The sequence below is a fragment of the Ictidomys tridecemlineatus genome, chromosome 13, assembly GCF_052094955.1.
Source record: "Ictidomys tridecemlineatus isolate mIctTri1 chromosome 13, mIctTri1.hap1, whole genome shotgun sequence".
Lineage (NCBI taxonomy): Eukaryota > Metazoa > Chordata > Mammalia > Rodentia > Sciuridae > Ictidomys > Ictidomys tridecemlineatus.
In genome coordinates this window covers 19,455,002-19,476,315 of record NC_135489.1, presented here as the reverse complement: position 1 = coordinate 19,476,315, position 21,314 = coordinate 19,455,002, and the positions used below count along the sequence as shown (strand labels likewise).

The 21,314-nt window shown below is 40.5% G+C and overlaps 1 protein-coding gene across 6 annotated transcripts in view; it reads right to left on the bottom strand.

The window, feature by feature from the left end:
• Ccdc68 (coiled-coil domain containing 68) overlaps positions 1-12,881 on the bottom strand; it is a 46,317-nt gene extending 33,436 nt beyond the window's left edge. For 4 of the 6 annotated variants that reach the window (XM_078029995.1, XM_078029996.1, XM_078030000.1 and 1 more), the window contains exons 1-2: positions 12,734-12,881; positions 1,057-1,151 (exon numbers count right to left, since the gene is read on the bottom strand). The gene's annotated coding sequence lies outside the window, so the exon portion shown is untranslated. Of the gene's footprint in view, positions 1-1,056; positions 1,152-12,694 lie in introns of all 6 variants that reach the window. The other 2 variants (XM_078029997.1, XM_078029998.1) reach the window with 1 other exon arrangement.
• Positions 12,882-21,314: the final 8,433 nt, after the last annotated feature.

Genomic DNA, 21,314 nt, shown 5'->3' with positions numbered 1-21,314 from the left:
GAAACATCAGAATCCTAAATCCCTAAACTTATGAAGACAGGTGAAAACCCATCAGCAGCAGCCTCGTGGCCCACCTTGGAATTCACTAAGGCTTAACTCAGTGGAGATAAACACCACTATATTACAACCTGGAGGAGGGAAGGAGGGGAGAAAAGAGAGAAGAAGAAGTGAGGGAGGGGAAAACAGGAAAGAAAAGGAACCAGCATTTGTCTTTACTCTGTGAACTGTATTTCATGGTAACCAAATAGTTGTTGAGGAAAAGGTTTCTAATGAGTCCACAAGGACTGAGGGAAACCCACCACTTTCAGCCCTCTGTGAAATAATGGATCTGAGCAAAAACCATTGACCAACTAAGATCGTGAGGCGGAAGTTCAATGAGGATACATTAACCTGAGAGGCCTTATGCATCAATCTTAACTAAAAATTGCCATGAATTAAGAGTCCTAAGAGACACATGACCAAATGCAACCTATGAACTGAATCTTGCCTAAAACAAATCAATCCTATAAATACATTTTTGAGACTGACTGAAAAATAACTGGTTCTAAGGAATCATTTAAATTTTGCCAGCTGTGATAGTGGAAGTATGAGATTCTTTTAGAAGATCTTACATAATAGTGGTACATATCGAAATATTTGCAGGTGAAATTATATGTATTTGGAGCTGTTTTAAAATAGCAAGCAGGGGGGCTGGAGTTGTAGCTCAGCGGTAGAATGCTTGCCTTGTATGTGTGAGGCACTGCGTTCGATTCCCAGCACCACATATAAATAAAGAAATAAAATAAAGGTCCATCAACAACTAAATAAATAAATAGCAGGGAGGAAGAATGGTGTTGGAATAGAGATGAAAGAAGTTAAACAAAATATAGGTAATTGTTGATGCTGGATGGTGAGCAAATGGGGCTCATTATACTCTATTTTGGTTTTGCTTTACATTTCTACAAAAAATAATAAGGAACTAAAAAATAAACTGCAATAAAAAGTGCTGCAAAATAGAATTATTAAACCCATTTTATGGATAAATAAATCAAGATTCCCACAGTACTGTTAACTTACCCAAGATACAGTAAATCAAGCGGAGCTAAACGTCAAACGTTGGACTTTTTGAGACTAAGTTCAGAGGTGTTTCCATCCCATTAAGTCTGGCTTCCCTAGAGAGAAACAACAACAACCAACAAACAGCAAGATGTTTAAAATCGAGCAATACCTCTGCTACTAAAAGACAAAGAATTTTCACATTGGCCTATATCACTTTGAAATAAGATAGCCTCTGGGGATACCAAAAAGCCCTGCATTTATCCTCTAATCTTCAAAGAAATTGACAATGCATGCCAAGCATTTTCCATTTTATTATAAATCCTCTTAGACAGCCCCCAGGGCTTCAATTTGCTTTGGCTGAAGTTGAGTGGGCAGCAGTGGCTCTGCAGGTCAGCTTGCAAAGACCACAAGTGGAAATGCTTCTCTGACTCAGTCCTCTCCAGTCCAGGATTCAAGACTGGGTCTGAAGCAACATTTAAATCTCAAAATCTTAGAGACAATGTGCTCAGAAACCAAAGGGAGGGTGGTCAGGCCAGGGTAGGGATTGGTAAACCATATCTGAGACCCCCAAACTATCCCCTACCTGCTTGGGTAGTCTGTGAGCTGAGAGTGGTTCTTACGTTTTTAATGATTCAAACTAAAAATTCAAAAGACTTACATTCAAGACACGTGGAAATTATATGAAGATCAAACTTCATGTCCACAAGTGAAGGTTTGTCCTAAGGCAACACTGCATTTGGGCCATGCTGCTTTGGTTTTGCATTTGGGGATGAGTATGCGCAACAGAGGACTTTCATGGCAAGCCAAATCTGGAATAGTCGCTATCTAGTCCTTTCCAGGGAAAGTGTGCTGACCCTGGGAATAGCAGGGGCTGGAAGCAAGATGGGAGAACTAGAAACTATCTGGCCTGGATCAAGGTTTTCCTCCACTTCAGTCTCCCTGGATCTATAATCTCACTTGACTGATTTGCTTTCATTTTTCTTTTTGTCAGTTATGCACTGTGAACACTGACAAATGAGCAGAGGTGCTTCATCACGGGGCACCATCTCTCTGTAGAAAGGATCCGGCTACATTCCCAATCTTCATAATTGGACTTCATCTTGGGCCAAATGCCATGTATACACAAAGATACTCTCACCCGCTCCTTTTATTGTTAATATCAAAGAATTCTGCTCCTTGCTGCCTGATATTTCTCAAAAAAATACCACCTTTTCCACTCACTGGTTAAAAGGGTTGCCTACGACCTCAGCCTTAACTTCCACATCTGTAACACAGAGGAAAACACCTAGGGTTGTGAACATGGGTTGTTATTTAATGTCTGATGGTAAAGGTCCTCCAAGGTTAGTAAATATCAATATTGCTGCAATTCTTCTTTTATGCTATTGATCATCACAAAAGACAATCGGCCCGTAACAGAGGAGGCCGTTCACACCTCTTTGGTCGCAAAGCTTTCCACCCAGCTATATCCATACGAAGTTAAACTCCATGTCTCTCTTTGGTTGAGAAAACTTTTGTGCCCACAGTCTCTGCTTTGTTTAAAGAAACCCAAGGGGGGACATGAGCCAGCAAAGTCCAAATCGCCATATGGCATTACCATCCTGGGGAAAATCCATGTTAGCATTTTATTTCAGCCAGAAGTAGATTAGGCAGATAAAATTTTCAAAATAAAACACAATCAGTTAATTAAAGTGAGGAAAGACTTTATTTGTTTTATGCTAGAATGGATTGAGACGGCTTATGAGAGGCGACATGCCAAGGGGGGGTGCTTTCCTAGATGAAGGCTTTTCAAAGGGACTCCCAGGGAGGAGAGGGTGGCTAAGGAGAATAGGACTCTGTTTCCTTAACTTCAACCAAGGCAGCTCGGCTTTGTCCATCATATACTAAATTTTTCCACAAGGCTTTCTGAGAAGAAAGAAAATTCAACATCTAAAAGGTTTATAGGCAGCCTGCCCAGTTTCATGGCCTCATTCTGCTACCCAATAGCTGTGTTACTTGGGCAAGTTCCTTAACCTCTCTGTGCTTCAAGTCTCATTAACAGTAAAATCCAGATAATATTAATTATTAACAATAATAATCAACATGGGGTTGTTTGTGAGTTAATATTTGTCAAGCACTTAGCACATATAATACATAATAAATGATCTGCACATGTTTGTCAAATGAGTAAATAAAATATGAGACCATTATCCATAATTAAGGTTGACAAGCAGTTTTTCTTCCCCTGTAGGGAAGAAAAACAGGTAATATTTTAAATAGTCTCTACACTGAGATGGGCTATAAAGAAAAATTTGCTTTGGGGGATTTTAAGACCAGCAAATCCATGATACTGATTCTTTATTGCTAATGCATCAATAATGTGTCAACATCCCAACCCACGATGCTAGCGTCTGATGAATAGTTTACAACTTACAAAGCAAAGCACATACATTACTGTGAATTGTAGTCTGTGTGATAAATCAGCATGTTACTGGACACCTAGGAATATAACCAAACCCACTGCAGCGTTTGGTGAACTGAGACTAGCTAAAGAATTCCATAATAAACCCGTAGAAGGCTTTGTTGCAGGTTGAAATAGTGTCCCCCCCCCCAAATGCACATGTTGATGTCCTAACCCCTGCTATCTCAGAATGTGACCTGACTTGGAAACAGGGTCATTGTAGATGTAATTAGCAAAGAGGAGGAGATGCTGTAGCCGGGTGGACCCTTCCTGCAGTTTGGAGGGAGGATTTTCCTGCAGTTTGGAGTGCACAGGGAGAAGGCTATGTGAAGGCGAAGGCAGGGTGATGCTTTTACACGCCAAGGGATGCCGGAGACTGCCATTGACCGGCCAGATGCTAGGAGACAAGCACAAAACAGACTCCCACCCAGCCCTGGAGGGAACCAGCCCAGCACACCCCTTGCTCTCAGACTCACGGCCTCCAGAAACGTGAGGTGGTCCATTTCTACCTGAAAGCCTCAGCACGCGGTGCCTGGGGAGAGCAGCCTGGGAAACCAGCGCAGCACTGTTGATTGCCTTCAAACTACAACAAGGGCGTTTCCTTTCTTGGCCTCACCCTTGACTCATTCTTTCCTATAGTAAACATTTTTTGAATACCACTGGGTTAGGGACGGTGGCTACCAGGGTTGAGCCAAAGGCCTGGTTTCCAGGGGACTTTCAGGACAGAGGGGAGACAGGACACGAATAAGTAAATATGGAAGGCGGTGGCAGTGGCATGAGTAAAGCAGATCAGAGGAACAGAATGAAAGGAGATGCTGTTTGGGATGCGCCGTGAGGGACTGACACTGGGGAGGACTGGACTGAAAGAATGTCTGCAGGCTGGGTGGCCACCTGGCGAGGACCCCAGGCAAGGGCAGAAGCAGGAGCAGAGGCTGAAGTTCCCTCACAGTTGCGCTCTCAGAAGAACTCCACGGTGCGTGGCGCAGCCTACCACTGTCTCTTCTTTTTCTTTTAATGTTGCAGGTTTTGTTTTTTCTTTGAGTAGACTGAGATGTGTTGAGATGTCCAATTTGCCCAAGGAGTCACCTCCTTAGCCACCTTAAAACACCCCTGCCTGGCATGGGTCCCCAAGAGCTGAAAGGCAGGCAAGACGCAGCCCTCAGATGCTTCACCTTGAGCCCAGCACCCAGGGGCACCCCAGCTCTCTTCTCCAGGTGGCCCCCGTGTTTGGCAATCCATCACCCGACTCTCCTTCCCAGATACCGGAACCACCATGTGCATGAGTCTTGCAGCAAGTGTCCCTTGCTCATTTGTCCCCACTGCCTGGAGTTAGAGCATAGTTAGCTACAACACCAAGACTCAACAAGCCCAGTGCTGCCCCTGGAGATGTGACTTGAGGACTAGCCATCTGGTTTGGTGACACTGGAGGCCATGAAAACCCAGTTCTCATTCAGGGAAGGGAAGGACTCAGAGTGGTGCTTTGTGGACGCCCGTGGCAAGAGCACCAGTGGTGGCAATCAGTGACCAGTGGTGACGCCAGAGGGACCCTAACCTGCTTTTCCTGCTGCCTGATCTTGCAGTGGGATGATAAGCACACCAGAGCCTCCTACCTTCCAAAGCTGGTTTTCTAACTTTCCCATCAATTCTGGGAGCTACACCACATACCTTCCGGTCAATTCTTTATCTGCCATGTCATTAGTCAGCTACTCTGGTTTGCAGTCAGGAGCTCTGATTGGTTTTAGCTCTGATTGGTTTTAGTGCCATCTCTGGGTTTTGGTTTTTAAGTTTCTCAGCTCTGAGCTGACAATACTATCGCTTTGCTCTTGATCTCTATCATACAGAGCTTAGAGATCAGGAGCTGTAAAGCAGGTTACAACTGAAGCACCACTGGATCTTTATTAGGTTATGAGTAGGGGAGCTAGCATCCCTTCAAGTCCTCAGAGAGAATGGCCTTGCCTTGAATCTTTAGCAGCTCACCTGTGCCACAGCTACGTTACACAGCACAATGGTGACATCCAGTGTCAGCTGGCTCCATCTCAGATGACGGAGCAGCTTACCTAGAAATAACACACACTACACCGAAGACGGGCCTGTTTGCACTGAACCCCACTTCTGTCTGCCAGTCTTTGTGGAAGTAATTCATTCTTCAGTAGAATTAACTTCATTCAACCACGTACTACTCACTCATTGGTACATACATATAAATTTACTCCTATAGAAAACTCTTAGATATGAAATATGGCTATTTATTTTATAGGGAAAATGATTTAAATATTAGTGCAAATATTATGTACAAATACATACTGTTAACAAAGTGCTGTACCACTTACCAAAAAATTATTTCTCATATATTGTCAATCATTACAATACTCCCTTATGGGCATGGTCCTCAGCACAAAATAAGTACAACCAAAGCAAAGAGGAATGATACAATTTTTTCATCATCACCTGAACTCAGACAGACTGACCTCAGGTCCAAATGTCTTTGTACTGAACCAGTACAAACTATGAAATTTCTGATTTCAAACTATGAAACAGCTGAAGGTGTCAATCAGGGCCAGCTGAACAACTAGATTACAAAGAGGTACAAATCATATGAGCCCCTCTCATTCAGGAGGGAGGGTGTGAGAGAGGATCTTTGGAGCGCCCAGATTGTGCTGGGTAGAGTATGTCACCAGGATCTGTGGAGTGCCCAGAATGTGTAGAGTATGTCACCTGTCTCAGCAGCACAGAGAGGTCAGTAGTGGTATTTACAGACGAGAAAATGAGGCTCAGCAAGATTGAGCAGAGACAGCCAGCTGGTCACGATGGTCACGGCATCCTAACCCCAGGCCTGGCTGACTCTGGTTTGAAGTCTGCTAGCTCTTTCCAGCTTACCACTGTGCCTTGGCAGTATTCTGAGTAAATTTTTAACCCTTGCTTCTTGGTCCTGAGATAGGACTCAAGGTATTTCGAAGTGAGTTTCTAAGTCACAGTCAAGGAACTCCTGATGTGAGGTTCCCGGTGTGTCCTCCAGGAACCTGAGCAGATATTGTTGTACCAGTAGATTTATTCTAGGAACACAGGCAATAAGGCTTTGTGGCTTAAAAACAAAGGGATTGGATGCCATCCGTAGGGTCCAGAAGACTCCTTCACTTTCTTACCCAGGGCCGCCTTACACAACTAGTTAAACTCTCTGGACTTTAGTTTCTTCATCTGAAAACTCATGTGAGCATGTGTACCTCCTCATGGAATTATGTGGCCATCAAATGAGACGAGGCCTTCAAAGGACTTCACAGAGTATCTGCCATGATGCATGTTGAGTGAATATTAAATAATTATGCTTATATTCACAACCACAGGACGTTCACTTATAGGATTTCAATTTGAAAGTGGCAACACCTAAGCTCATTTGTCCCCTCATTTTTTCCTCTGTCACCCATTTAACAAATCACCCAACTAACAAATCAAACCAAAAGCCAGTTAGGACTCATCAGTCCAGAAAATACGAAAAGAAGCAGATGCCAGTGACGTAGACCACAGGGACCCGTAACATGTACATGGTGTGCTTTTGGAAAATTTCTTGTGTGGCTTTACAAAAGCTTCTAAGAGTCAATAGCTCAGACATTTACAAAATATCTATAGGTTTCTAGCCTCATCCCAGAGCATTTCAGCTACAACATAATTTACTTCATTTTAAGATTAGCCATGGCGGGTGGAGGTAATACCGAGTACTGGTGAGCACGCTGGGCTCCTGTCTATTGCTGATGGAAATGCAAAACACACAGCCTCTATGAACAATGGGTTGACAGCTTCCTATACAGTTAAACTGTATAATCCAGAAATCCCATTTCTGTCAATCTACCCAATAAAATTAAAAAGTATGCTCCACAGAACCTGAACACTAATGTTCTTAATTATCAACACTGGAAACAATTCAAGGCGAGTACTAGTCAGCAACAAAATCAATCACTATAGTTTAGGTCTGGAGGGTCCCTAAAGGTCCGTAGTAAAGGCATGGTCCCCAGCAAGGAACAACTGGGAGGTAGTGGCATGTTTCAGAGGTAGGGCCAAATAGGAGTTCTCCGATTAGTGGGGTGCCCTTGAAGGGGATTCAGGCAGGACCCAGGACCCTTCTTCTTTCTTTCACTCCCCAATCATGGGGTGAGTGGCTGTGCTCAGCCACATACTTCTGCCATGACATCCCACCTCACCACAGGGCCCAAAGCAATAGGGCCAGTTGATCATGGAATGAAGCCTCCAGAACTGAGAGCCAAACCAAACCAATTCTCTCATACATGAGTTATCTAAGGTATTTGTTAAAGTGATAGAAAGCTAACCCAGAAATTAACTGATACAAGAACATAGATGAATCTCCAATATACTGTGCTGACTGAATATATAACTGTGCTCAAAGAACGTGCTCTATGCTTCCATTTATATGACATTCTACAAAAGTCAAAACTATAGGAAGTAGAACCAGATCTGTGGCTGCTTGGAACTAGAAATGGGGGAAGAGAGAGATAGAGGATCTGGGAAGGGGAATAAAGTAACTCTTCATATCTTGATAGAGATGGTGGTTCCATATGCTAAAACTTACAAAATAATATAAAACCTTTATTTTAATGATAACACGTAGTACCCCAGAAAAAGTAAGAAACAGTTGAGATTTTTAAATCCAAGGGCTCTCCCTGATTTTAGGAGAACTGGAAGTCACAATGAACTAAATTTGCTTTCCTTCATTTAAATATTAACCAAAAAAAAGTGTAAATGACAAGAAACAGCAATGAACTCAGAACTGTTAGTGAGCAGCCAAGTGAACTCTGACAAGTAAGTAGAGAGGTGGTAGGTAGGTCAGTAGGTAGGTAGGTTGAACTGTTGAAGCTCAAGATAGTAACAGCGGATATCTAATGTAACAACAGACACAAAAGTCTTTTAGACATTGCAAGGAAATTAATGATGAGCACTATTTACTAAGGTGAAAGAGTGGAAGGAAATATATAGAATATATAAGAAATACAAGAAGTAGGGTGCAGTGGCACACACCTGTAATCCCAGCGGCTTGGGAGGCTGAGGATCACCAGTTCAAAACCAGCCTCCGCAATGTTGAGGCACTAAGCAACTCAATGAGACCCTATCTGTGAATAAAATACAAAATTGGGCTGGGGATATGGCTTAGTGGTCAAGTGCCCCTGAGTTCAATCAAAAGAAAGGAAGGAAGGAAGGAAGGAAGGAAGGAAGGAAGGAAGGAAGGAAGGAAGGAAGGAAGGAAGGACACCTGAAACAAGAATTAAATCTAAACACAAATGAGATTCCTTCTCTTGTCTATTCATCCCTTTCCTAACAGTTTTTTAGATGCACAACATGTTTTTATCCTCCATCTTTGTCCATTTGCATGTGGGCAATGGGGTCCAGGAGTAGAAAGTCTATTCAATCCCAGGAACCTCCTTTTGGTCACTGTCTGCTCACCCTTCTGTGCCACGAAGATGTCTACCTTATCAGAGAGCAGCCTCCTACTAAAATCCAGAAGGATACAAGGCTGAGAGGCAGCTGCCTGTCCTGGATGATACCAGATCGTCACGACCCAGGGACCCCATCATAATCATCAGAGGTGCTCACAGTGCTGGGACCACCAAGCCTCTGTCCTCCTGGAGCACCCACACGGCATGGTGAATGTTTCTACCTGGATACCTGAAGCACGTGAAAGTAAGAAGGGTGAAGGAGGATTCCTGAAAATGGAACAGACTTCTTAGGAGATATTTCAAATAAAGTTGTCACTATGAGGCAAGAAAAATGTATCAGTTTTAAAATTCTTAAAATCCTTCCTAAGGATGGGGGTGTTGCTACCAACTGAGATTGATCACTAAACTTCTGCCTTCACCTAAGAAATAGAGGAAGTTGTTTGGACATTTCAGACGAAAACAGAATTCCACAGGAACACATTTAGCTTTGGAAAGCCATATTATTTGACCTACTAGGCTGTCTTATTTTCAGATTTTCAATGTTTAAGAAAATCTCTTGTTTCTAAGTTACCAATAAACTAAACTTCAAGCTATTTATTTTAATGTTCTATTTTTCCCCCGATATGAACTTTCAATTTGAGTAGTAACTGAAAGGCACTCAGAAAGACACTGTCTTTTCTTCTTTTGATTCACAAAAACCACCAGATTTTTAGAGAAAGGTTGCTATTCAAATAGAGAAATCTCTCTAAGTATAAGTTGTCAAGCATGACCTGTTCACCACTCCCACCCCATGTACCTGCCATGGTAGCACAAGGCGGGATAAAAGGGGAGTATAAGAAAAAATTTAAACTGAGAACTGCTGTTCAAGATTCCTGACTCCTTAAAGAAGCACACCAAAGATCAACATTAAGAAGGTCTTATTTGGTTCTCTAAATAGTTCCACATAGGAAAGCTCACTTGCTTAAAAGGAACTTAACTCTTGGCGTTAATATTTTAAATCATGAAGGAGAATCAAAACATCTAATAATAAGAAGGCTCATGTCAATTATTTTCAAATTATGCTTCTATGGAAGCCAGACCAATATATCTGTCTTACTATTTTAAAAAATTGCAGAAATAGCCACCAACTGATTAACAAAGTATGGTACAGTCATCAAATTGAATGAATACTGGTTAGCAATAAAAAGAAACGAAGTGCAGATATATGCTACCACCTGAAAGAGCCTCAAAAGCTTTATTCTATATGAAAGAAGACAGATGCTAAAGAGCATTTGTTACATGACTTCATTTGCATGGAATGTCCAGAAAAGGTAAATCTAAATAGAGAAAGTAGAAAAGTAGTTGCCCAGGGTGAGGGGTGGAGATGAGGGACCACAGACAGACAACAGGGATTTGGGGGAACGACAAAATGATCTAAAATTGGACTGTGGTGATACTTATATGATCATGTAAATTTACTAAAAATCATTGAACTGGACCCTTGGATGTATTTTATGGTTATGTAAATTACACTTCCAACAAAGTAGTTTTTTAAAAAATAATAAAAAGTAAGTATAACTGAAATAAAGTGACTTTTTCCCCCTCTGGGATAAATATAATTGTAGTCACATTTTTTTTAATTTAAAGGAAAAATTATTTTCTCCATTTTAAGATATTTTTCACCTAGATGATTGACATTCACAATACAAGTTTAGTTTCCATTTAATGTGTATGAAATCCATGTTTAGCTATTTTAGGTTTAATACTTCAATATTTAATAATATTAAAACTAGAACACATGATTCCTAAATTCTTCCCCAATCTGAAAGAGAGAGAGAGAGAGAGAGAGAGATATCACTGAACAGAATAATATGAAAGCTTCTTTATAATTTTTTAGAATTGATTATTTAAATCAGTGTAAGAGAGTATGGCATTAGAAACCAACCTACATTTAGTCACTATCAAAACTGATAGTTATTGATGTGGTTCCTAATCTGTGATCTTGGGGTGCCCCTCAGGACCCCAATGTTGTATAATAAGATAGTACTATGTCCCCTTGCACTCCAACACAGAATACAGTAACCTGTATAAAAGGTGCTCAATAAATACTGGCCCAATGAATGTGCGAACAAGGCCAGTATTTATCCACAAAATCATGGATGCAACAAATACAAATATTTTCTAAAACTGAATATATGCACATATATCCCCATATACACTTGTTTTCCAAACCCATGTGGATGGCTGTTTTTGGGCTTAATAAAAGGTAAATTCATTTAAATATGCTATTAAATCCATAGTAAAATTTTGCCATTATAAAAATGTTCAATCTATAAATGATCGTACAAATCTGATGTAAATATCTCAGTTCAAAACTACAATTTTACAAGACTCTCGAATTCCCTTAAAAAACTCCATTTTTTCCCTTTTCAGTCATTATCCCAAATAAATATACCTCTCATTTTTCATCTTTTACCAAATCTAGCTTACATTTTTTAGTTTGGGCCAAACTTTGAATTAGAATTCAAGTTCACTGCTGAGCACATTGTAAATAACTAGCCTAATAAATAACATGCCCATTAGTAGTTCAGGAAGTAGCTTCAGTATTCATTTCAGAAGTCCCTTTTTAGTTGGGACAAGGTAATAATTTATGTTGTAAGTAAGGAAGAGTAAGAAACTTATCAAGTTTGCTTGGGTCCCAGGAAGTAGGACCTGTTTTCATTCATTCCATAAATAGAACAGGAACCACATAGGATCTAAACTGCCTTAGGCACAAATTCCTCCCTGTTAGGGACCTTCACTCTCAAATTGTGAGGGGGAGGGGAACAACCTTTACAACAGATCCAATTGTGTGTGCTAGGGCCCCTGACAATCCAGCCCAGCTCAAATTTCCGGTAAACCAGTCTTTCCATAGAGCTGAATATTTAATGGCACTAGGTAAAAACAGAGGGTCAGCTTATCTTTCCTCTGTTGCAAATGCAGAATAACTCCCTTTTGTGTTTGACACCTCATCTACTCTTTATACACCGAAAAAGGAAGAGAGGTTTGATTCCTCAAATAAAACGACGGTAATATAAAGGTGATCAACTTGGGTTATGCTCAGGGCTGGTTGCAGGTTCTGAGGTTTATATTCCATTGGCTTTTTTTTCTTCTTTCTTTTGGAAAAAAAAAAAAAGCTGAAAATTCACAACTATGGCACCACCCAATCTAAAAAACGACATTTGCATTGTCCTGTACTACTCTTGGAAAAGTAATACTGTTTCTTTGCAGTTCTGCTTAGGGCTCTGCAATATGAAATTTAAAAATATCTAAGATGCCTCCTCAACAGAAACTGTACCAAACTGTCAAGCAGGGGTCTGTCCCGTTGCTGCGCTGGCAACTGCGCGAAAGGAATGAATGAGGGGCCAGACCACCACCCTCCTTCCTCTTGGCGGTTACAAACTGAGGATGCAGTGACTGCCAGGCTGGAATACAGGGCACGGTTTTCCAGAGAGTTTTTCTCCACCGCTCCTGAAATTAGCAGACAGAAATCGCGGGGATCTATGACCGAGGAAATGGATAACAACAAACTAAATAAATAATCAGGTGTGCGCCAGGCTAAGGAGAGAGTGGTTCCTTTGTTGGGGAAAGGTAACTCTTTCTCTTCTCTGGGGCAAAGAAACTTCTCGCCCAGGCTCAGAACAGAGGTTTATCTTGGTGAAGGTTTTCTCTTCCCTAAGACCCTTTTCCAGGAAATGTCCTTGGTGCACCGAGCTCCGCTGGGGACACCCGCTCCAAGGGCACCCGGACACCCACCCACCTGGCGCGCGCTGCCCGCAGGTCTCCAGGGCTCGCCTACCTTGGAGGCTCTCAGTCAGTGCAGGGTCCCCTCTGATTCTCGCCTGGGCTCTCTGGCCGGGTGCTGAGGCCAAGGTCTGCTCCCCGGGGCTGTGCTGGTGCCGCAGATTCGGCTCCGCCCCCGCAGGGTGCGTCCAGGGCAGAGTCCGGCGCCCCTGCGGCTCCGGGGAGGAGCCTCGGCTGGAGCAGCGCCTCTGACTTGTTTGGCCCAGGCACAGGGACCCACACCTGCCCGCGCGCCTCTCAGTAGAGGTACGTGCTGAAGAGGGACAAGTACTGCTGCATTTCAAGAAGTTTCTATTTGCACCCGAAGTTCTTAAACTTTTGTTTTTGTTGCTTTTGATAAAACGTTTGTTTCGGATAATTTGAGACACAAAACAGATGAAAGCAGGGTGCGGTGGCACAAGCCTGTAATCCTTGAGGCATCGGTGGTTGTGGCAGGAGGATCCCAAGTTCAAGACCAGCCTCAGCAAGTTAGCTAGGCCCTAAGCAATTTAGCAAGACCCTGTCTCAAAGTAAAACTAAAGGGGGCGGGGGGGGGGCCTGAGGATGTGGCTCAATGGTTAAGCAACCCTGGGTTCAATCCTTGATACAAAAGAGAGAGAGAGAGAGAGAGAGAGAGAGAGAGAGAGAGAGAGAGAGAGAGAGAGAGGATGAATACAGAAAGTTCCAAACGCCCTTCAGCCCATGTCCCCCTAAGTCCATATCTTACATAATCAAGGTACATTTGTCATAACTATACATTAGTCCCTTGGAATTAACTAAACCCTAGACTTGAGGCAGATTCACTAGTGTTTCAGCTAATATCTTTCTATTCCAGGTTCCTGTTCAGGACCCTATATAGCATTTGCGTCTTCATGTTATCCATATGTATCTTTTGTGATGTGTGATAGTTTCTTTTTTCCTTTTTTTTCCCCTCAACTGCAACATCATTAAGAATTATGGTACTGTAGCTAAGTTCTTTGGATATCCCAGATTTGGTTCTAATATTTTTCTCACAGGGTTATGGGTTAGGGGAGAAGAATGACACAGAGATGGAGTGCTTTAATCCTGGCTTCTTCTCACAGGTACCTGGTAAAAGCATGGCCAATCCCTGGTGATATTGACCTTGATCCCTCGGGTAAAGTCGTGTTTGCCAAATTTCCATACTGCAAAGTTCCTATTTTTTCTCTTTCTGTACTCTCTTCTTCTGATGGAAGTCACTCCATTCAGCCCACACTCCAGATGAAGGAGGAATTGAACTTCACCTCCTAGAGAGGAGAGTATCCATATGCTGCTATCAGGAATTATTCCATAAGAAAGATTTTTTTCCCTTCTCTCCCATTTATCTATGCAATCATTTATTTTTATTGGAATAGACTTGCCAATATTTATCTTATACTTGGAGCTAAAATTCAATACTACATTATTTTGTTTTTCAGTGGGAACTATTTCAGGTTGAGTTCAATGTCTCTTTGAAAGTTCAAAAACTTTTAGAGTTTTTTTTTTTTTAAAAAAAAAAAGCTATTTCTTCCACCCCTCTCACATTTAACAGAGTCAGAAAATTGCAGCCTCAATCCTTTAATATTCAAGGGCTTTTCAGAATCTTTCTGAGAACCCTACAATCACTGACTCCCACCATAGTTGGAATGAAATAATATTTCATTTTCCCAACAAATTAATTTGTGGATTACAAATCAATCAAAAGTGAAAGTTGATGGTTCTTAGGTCATTTTTTTTGTTAACTAATTCTTGTGGTTCTATTAATATATGTATATTTATAGACAAATCGTGTTCCAAAGATAGCCCGATGTTTATTACCAGCTTAAACACTGAAGACATCCAGCTGCTAAGGATCATTTGTTGTGTTGCTCTGCTTTGCTCATGTTTGCATTTCCAGTCAGTTCCATAAACACCACATTTCCTCCTTCTGAGCTTGGGTCTTGCTCAGCATTAGATTCTGTCCTGCTTTCTGGGACCCCTGCACCTTTCCTGGTCATAATCTTTCTTGGAGAGGGAAATCTACCATATTGAACCTCATACATGTTCCCACCACTCCATTAATGTAATAATACTCAAGGGGTATTCACTCCTCCTAATCTTGCACTAGCTGTCGCTAATAATAAATGATTCTTATGGACTACTGGCACAGCTTTTCCTCAAGTTTCACATAATGGTCACACCGCACTTTCTTACAAATAAAAATGGGTCATAACATACCTTTCTCATGTACATATATGAAAACAACACAGTGAATCTCTTTACCGTATACATCCATAAGAATGGGACTCTAACTAGAACAAGATATGTTCCATGCTTGTATAATTATATCAAAATGGATTCTGTTTTCATGTATAATTAAAAAGAACCAATAGATAGGAAAATAATTTTTTAAATGGTTATAAAATCTGCAACTATTATGCAGTCCAATGTGGTACTTCTCCAATAGCCTAGATTGTGCCAGATAAACACAGAATACACAAAACTGTGAATAATCAGGAGAGCTAAGTGACATTTGGGTTTTCACTTTTTTTTTTACAAAGTTACTAAAATAACATATTATTAACTTATTAATAATAATTCTAAAAATAAATTAAAAGAAAACATTTTATAGAATAAATGCTTGTACCCTCCCAAAATGACTGTATTGAAGCCCTAGTTAGCAATGCAATGGTATTTGAAAACAAGGTCTTTTGGAGCGAATTAGGTCATGGGGTCCATCATAAATGGGTTTAGTGCCCTTTAAACAAGAAATAGGAGAAAGGCAACTCTCTGTAATGAAAGGAAATGGCAAGTAAGCAGCATTTGCAAACCAAGAAGACGGCCTTAACCAAATATCACATCTCTGGGAACCTTGACCTTGAACTTCCCAGTCTCCAGACTATGAGAAATAAATGTTTGCAATGTAAACCAGTTTAATACCAGTCTATGGTATTTTGTTATAGCAGCCAAACTAAGACAATATCCCAGAAGAAGTTGACAAGATCAGAGATAAAGGTGGATTTTGAGCACTTTTCTGGGCATACAATCAGCTGGGCAAATTGAAGAGATACCAAGAAACCCAGTCCAGGGGGACCACGAGAGACTAAGGGAAGATCAAGCCGAGAAGTGGAAGCAAACCTCGATAACATACAAGAGGTCCAGGAAATGTCTTTTTCTTGTCCATCTCTGTTAAGAAAGGAAAGGGAAAAAAAATCATTGTAGGAACTGAAACTCTAAATGTCATTATGAGTTTATTAATAAAACACTCAACAAGTGTTTAGGAACAATACCTGAGTGTCTACTTGTATAAACAACTCTGTCTACACAAGTACATCTTTTTCTAAGAATCCTTTCACATAATAGATACAGAAACCATGACATAACCAGGGTTGATATTCAAAGCATGTTCCTACTGGTTGAGCAGTGGTAGCAACCAATCAGAAAAACTGCCATCCACAATAAACTATTGATGTGGATAAGTTCATGCCAACCAGCTAAAAGTCAGCCCTGGACATCCTTATTTAAACCTATTACTGCTCTCTTAGCAAAACCAGCTATCCTTTCAGAAATACACTTTCGAAGGGTATTTGGACATATTCCTTTGGACTTAATTCTGATTTCTGCAGCTTTCTTTATTGATGAGCCTGGTTTTCTCCACTTTTGCAGTAGCTGGAGCAATAAATGTCACTCTTACCTGCACTGTGAGTCCTTCTTCCCAAAGGGAAGGAGCATGGGGAAGGGTGAAATAAGGCATGCGGTTGAGATGTGAAAAACTTTATCCAGGCTGGGGTTGAGACTCAATGGCAGAGCGCTTGCCTCGAGTGTGTGAGGCGCTGGGTTCAATTCTCAGCACCACATAAAATGAATAAACAACAAAGATATTGTGTCCAAATACAATTTAAACAAATTAAAAAAAAAACTTTATCCAGGTATTTCTAAGGTTGAAGGAGGGATGTGAAACTCAGAAAAAGGCTGTAGGAAGGTGTCATTCGAAAAAGTTTATTGGTTATAGATGAAGCCTGCATTTTGACACGATTTGTGCTACCATTGATTCACAGTCTTGCCCTTTGTTCTCACCTACCTTCAGTTGGTATGGACAATTTTCATAGTAACTACAGAAGCTTAGGCTTTCTTTCTTTCCTCTGCTGGAATAATATAGAATCTGTCCGATTCCCAAACTGAAGGAACTAAATTTCATCTGCCTTTTGAAACTGTTAGTTAAAACTCTACTTTTGTGACTTCCTTTTGTTTCTTTGTTAAGGTATTCTCTAACAGGCTATGAGAATTTGGCTTCCTATTTTTATTATTATCATTTTTTGGCAACTGCAGTATTTTAGGTACTAATTATAATTTAATTATAATTTGACACCTAGTTCCCCGTTTCCAAGTTTTTTTTTTTTTAAGTGTTGGCCTTGGGCTGACTCAAGTAAGACAGAGGTTAACATTAAGGACTACATGGCAATAAGGGAGATAGAGAACTCATTAAGATCCAGATGCAAGAACCCTGCAATGGCTGAGACTCCTGGGGACCAGCCATTGGGATAGGGGGAATTTAGGATTTGGGCAAGAGTGCGGGGATCCCCGTGCTGGGGGACCAGGCAGCATTAACGTGGATCAGTTTCTTACTTTTCCATCTCTGCTTCCTGATGATGACTTCTCACATCTTGCTACTATCACATAATGTCTTACCCCTTGCTCTGTAAATCTCCAGTGGCTGCAAGGTATGGTGCAAAGCAATGTTTGGGTTAGCTGGTTAACCTAAGGTAAGCGACATAACCTCTCTGGCTTCAGTTTCTGTAAAATAGGCTCCCATTTTCATGGCTGCTTGTAACTACTACTGGATTGTTTTTTTGTTCTTCTCAATTCTGATCCTGAGAGTAAGACTCTTGTGAAACCTGCTTTTGTCTCTTTAAAAGTCACTGGCCACGCTGTAGATTGGCTGTCACTGGGATGAATATAGTCTTTCTCTCTCTGTCTTCTAGGGCTTAGTAAACACTCATTGCTCACCCCCGATCAGAGGCAGTGGTCCTCTCTCAACAGAGGCTACAGTATAACAGGCCCTCAGAATGGAACTCCAGCTTGAGTGTACCATGGCTAATGCTCCCAAATATGAAGAAGGTAACTGAGGATTGAGGTCTAAGACTTCAACTGCAGGTTGGTGGGGGCAAGTGGCATGCTCCTTACCTAACCCTCTCCTTCCTTTACCCCAAGAGGAGCCTGTGATGGCTTCACCACCCTAAGGGAACTGTCTGTATCCTTCCGTATCGGACACCTTTGAATGACCCTGATTAGATTTTGTTTGATAATGGTTCATCTGAAAGACTGCTTTGAATGACCTTGATTAAATTTCATTTGATGATGATGATTCGTAGTCAAAAAGAAAAAAAAAAAAAGTAAAAAGCAGGCTAAGCCATCACAGATGTGTTTTTACCCTCAGAACAGTAGCTTACTCTACAAATTAACTTAGTTCAAACAGTTCAATTAATGGCCCTCGCCTGGACATGCCAACCAACAGAAGATATAAATTAGCCAGTGTTTATGCTAATTGTAGGATGATCTGAGGTTGGTATGACTTTGAAATAATCTGAAAACAAAGGAATCTCCTCAGGCTATCCTTGAGATAATGGTCAGTTTGCTTTCTAGAGAGACATCCCAGCCTGCTTTGAAGAAACTGTATAATTATTTAATGAGGCTGCCCAGTTGAAGGGACCAATGTCTTATACCTGTTGTTCCTAAAAGAATTGGTATCTCCCTATCACTACTTCTTAAGAAAGCATGGTTTCTGCTCGAAGCCAGTTTAAATTTTAATTCATAACCCAAGGGGAAGATCAAATCTTTTATGCTTTAGCAAACACTCTTGATGTACCTAGATAAATTCTGGAGACCGAACAAAATATTCCAGGACCAGGGTAAAAGAGAAAACCACCTAGGTCTCTAGAAAAGCACATATGAATTTTGAGGCATGTTTTTAATATCTTGAGATGATGATCCCAGCTTCTGGTTTAAGATCTAATGCAAGAATGGATGGCCACTTTGTTTCTGGCAATTACCTGGGTTGAGGTTAGCTGATCTGCTTTTTCCAGATTCTTATTACATCAGAAGTTGGAGTAACTCATCCTATAACAGCACAAGTAGGAAACACAAATCGTCTCCCAGACATAGGCAATATTCTCTGGACTAGCTATTAGAGAAGTCATGGCAAAGGGGAAGAGCTGTATATCCTAGATCAATGCCCTGGAGCTGAATATTAAATGTGCTTGGCCTAAATAAGGACTAAAAATACAAATGCAGTCCCTGAGAGCCAACGGATAGCATGGTACCAGCAGCTGGCCTTGGCATTGCCAGGAGCTGGCCTGGCACTCATAGCTGACCCATGGACAATGTAATGTCAAACAAGATAAGAAAGCAAAATGACAGGCCTGTGACAAGCCAACTCCTTTCATGATTATATATGTAAATCTCTCAAGCAGAATATTGTCAAATTGGATCCAGCAAGTTACATAAAGAGTAATAAATCCCAATCAAGTTAGATTTGTTTCAGGATTGCAAGATTGACAGAACTATTAAAAATCAATCAACATAATTCTTCATATTAAGGAAATAAGTAAGATACCTAATCATTTCAAAAAAAAAGGGAGGAAAGCATTTGTTAAAATGATTTGTAATTTTAAAAACAAACACATCTTTCAGCAAATAAGAAAAGGTAGATCTTTCAAATTCCGTAAAAAAGACCCACATAATTTGAAGAAAACATTACATTTAATAGCAAATGTAAGATGTAAGATGAGATAGGAGTTAAACATGATTCCATCCCATTTTTCATGCACTATCATAATGAAGATTCTTATCAGTGACATAAGAAAGGGAAATAAAATATATAAAGATGGAAAAGAAAGATTCTGTTTTATTACTTAAAGATAACATGATTACATATGTGGAATATCCACATAAATCTACAGCTCACTTTTTTGAATTAAGAAGTGAATTAATCCAAGTTGCCAGATACATGGATGATACACAAAATTTGTCAATTCAATTTCTATGTAAAAGCAACAAATTTAAAAAAAGATGATTTTTAGAAAAACACCACTTACAATAGGACTAGTAAATATAAAACACTTGAAATAAGACCAAAAACATGTAAGACCTCTACACGGAAAACTGCAAAGCAGATGGTGTCAAACTGAAGAAGTCCTACAGAAGATGACAGGATATAATATGTTCATAATCTGTAACGTAGAAGAGGTACTGTCAAGATGTCAGCTGTCCTTCATATTGGTTTCTCCAGACTTAAAGAGATCACAATTCAAATGTCATTTTCAAACTGAAATTGACAAAGTAGTTCTAAAATTTATAGGGAAATGCAGACATCCAAACATAGTCAAGACAAACAAAAAATGAACCAAGTTGGAAGACTTTCCCCACATATCAAAACTAGGTTAAAAAAAAAGATGAGCAAGACACTTTGTAAATGGCCCAAAGACAGACAATCATGCAAACTGAAAAGACTAGAAAGTTTAAAAACACATCCATATATATGCAGTCACATACTTTACAAAATGAAAAAAGGTTGCATTGCAATTAGGAAAGACCTTCTTTTCAATAACAGTACAGTTAACCCCAAAGTAAATCTTGCATCTATCTTACAGTCAGCCAAAAGTAAGTCTTGCATCTATCGCACAACATACTGGTAAGTGAATTCTGAGTGGATTGCAGATGTAAATTTGAAGCACAAAGCAACAAATCTGCTAGAAGTAAACATAGGAAAATATCTTCATAATTCTGGCATAGGCAAACTTTTTTAAACAGGATACCAAAATCACATACCATACAATACTAATATATTGTATTTATTACATTATATTATTAAGATAGTGAAAATTTAGTTGCACAGTGGTATAATATACAATTAGATACTGTACAGAAAAATGAGAACAAATGAACTTTTTGCATATAACAGCATGGATTCATCTTAAACATAATGTTAGAGAGAGAAGCCAGACACAAAAGTGTACACACTAAACTATTCCATTTATATAAAGTTCATAAACTGGAGGAACAAAGGTGTGGAATCAGAAGCCAGTGCACTAGTTAGCTTGGGGTGCTCAGTTCTTGGAAAGGAGCACAGGGCTCTTCTGGTGGTACAGGTATGATTCCGTTCCCCGACGTGGGTAGTGTTGTGCTTGTGAAGACGCTTTCCATCGTACTCGGGATCTTTACACCTTCTCCATGCTTGTTATGCTCCAATTAAAATGATTAATGAAGAAAAAAAAAGTAAACCTCTTGATTCCACTTCTTCTATCAGTTACCTCTCATTTCTTTGTACCGCTGTCCAGCAAAACTCCTAAAGCAGTTATTATTTCTCTTTTCTAATTAGGCTTTTGCTTCTGTTTCCCAACAAAGTTGTTGTTGTCTTGAATGTCGGTAGCCCCACATTGCCAGAGCCAGCGGTCGGTTCTCAGTCCTGACTCTGATTCGCCTGTGTGCAGGGCTTGGTTCAGGGCCTGTCTATGCACTAGGCATATCTGCTTCCCCCTGGCTCCAGACACTCCACTCTCCCATCTCCTTTGATGGTTCTTCCTGGCGTATTAATTGGGGAATGTTCCAGACACTCAGTACTA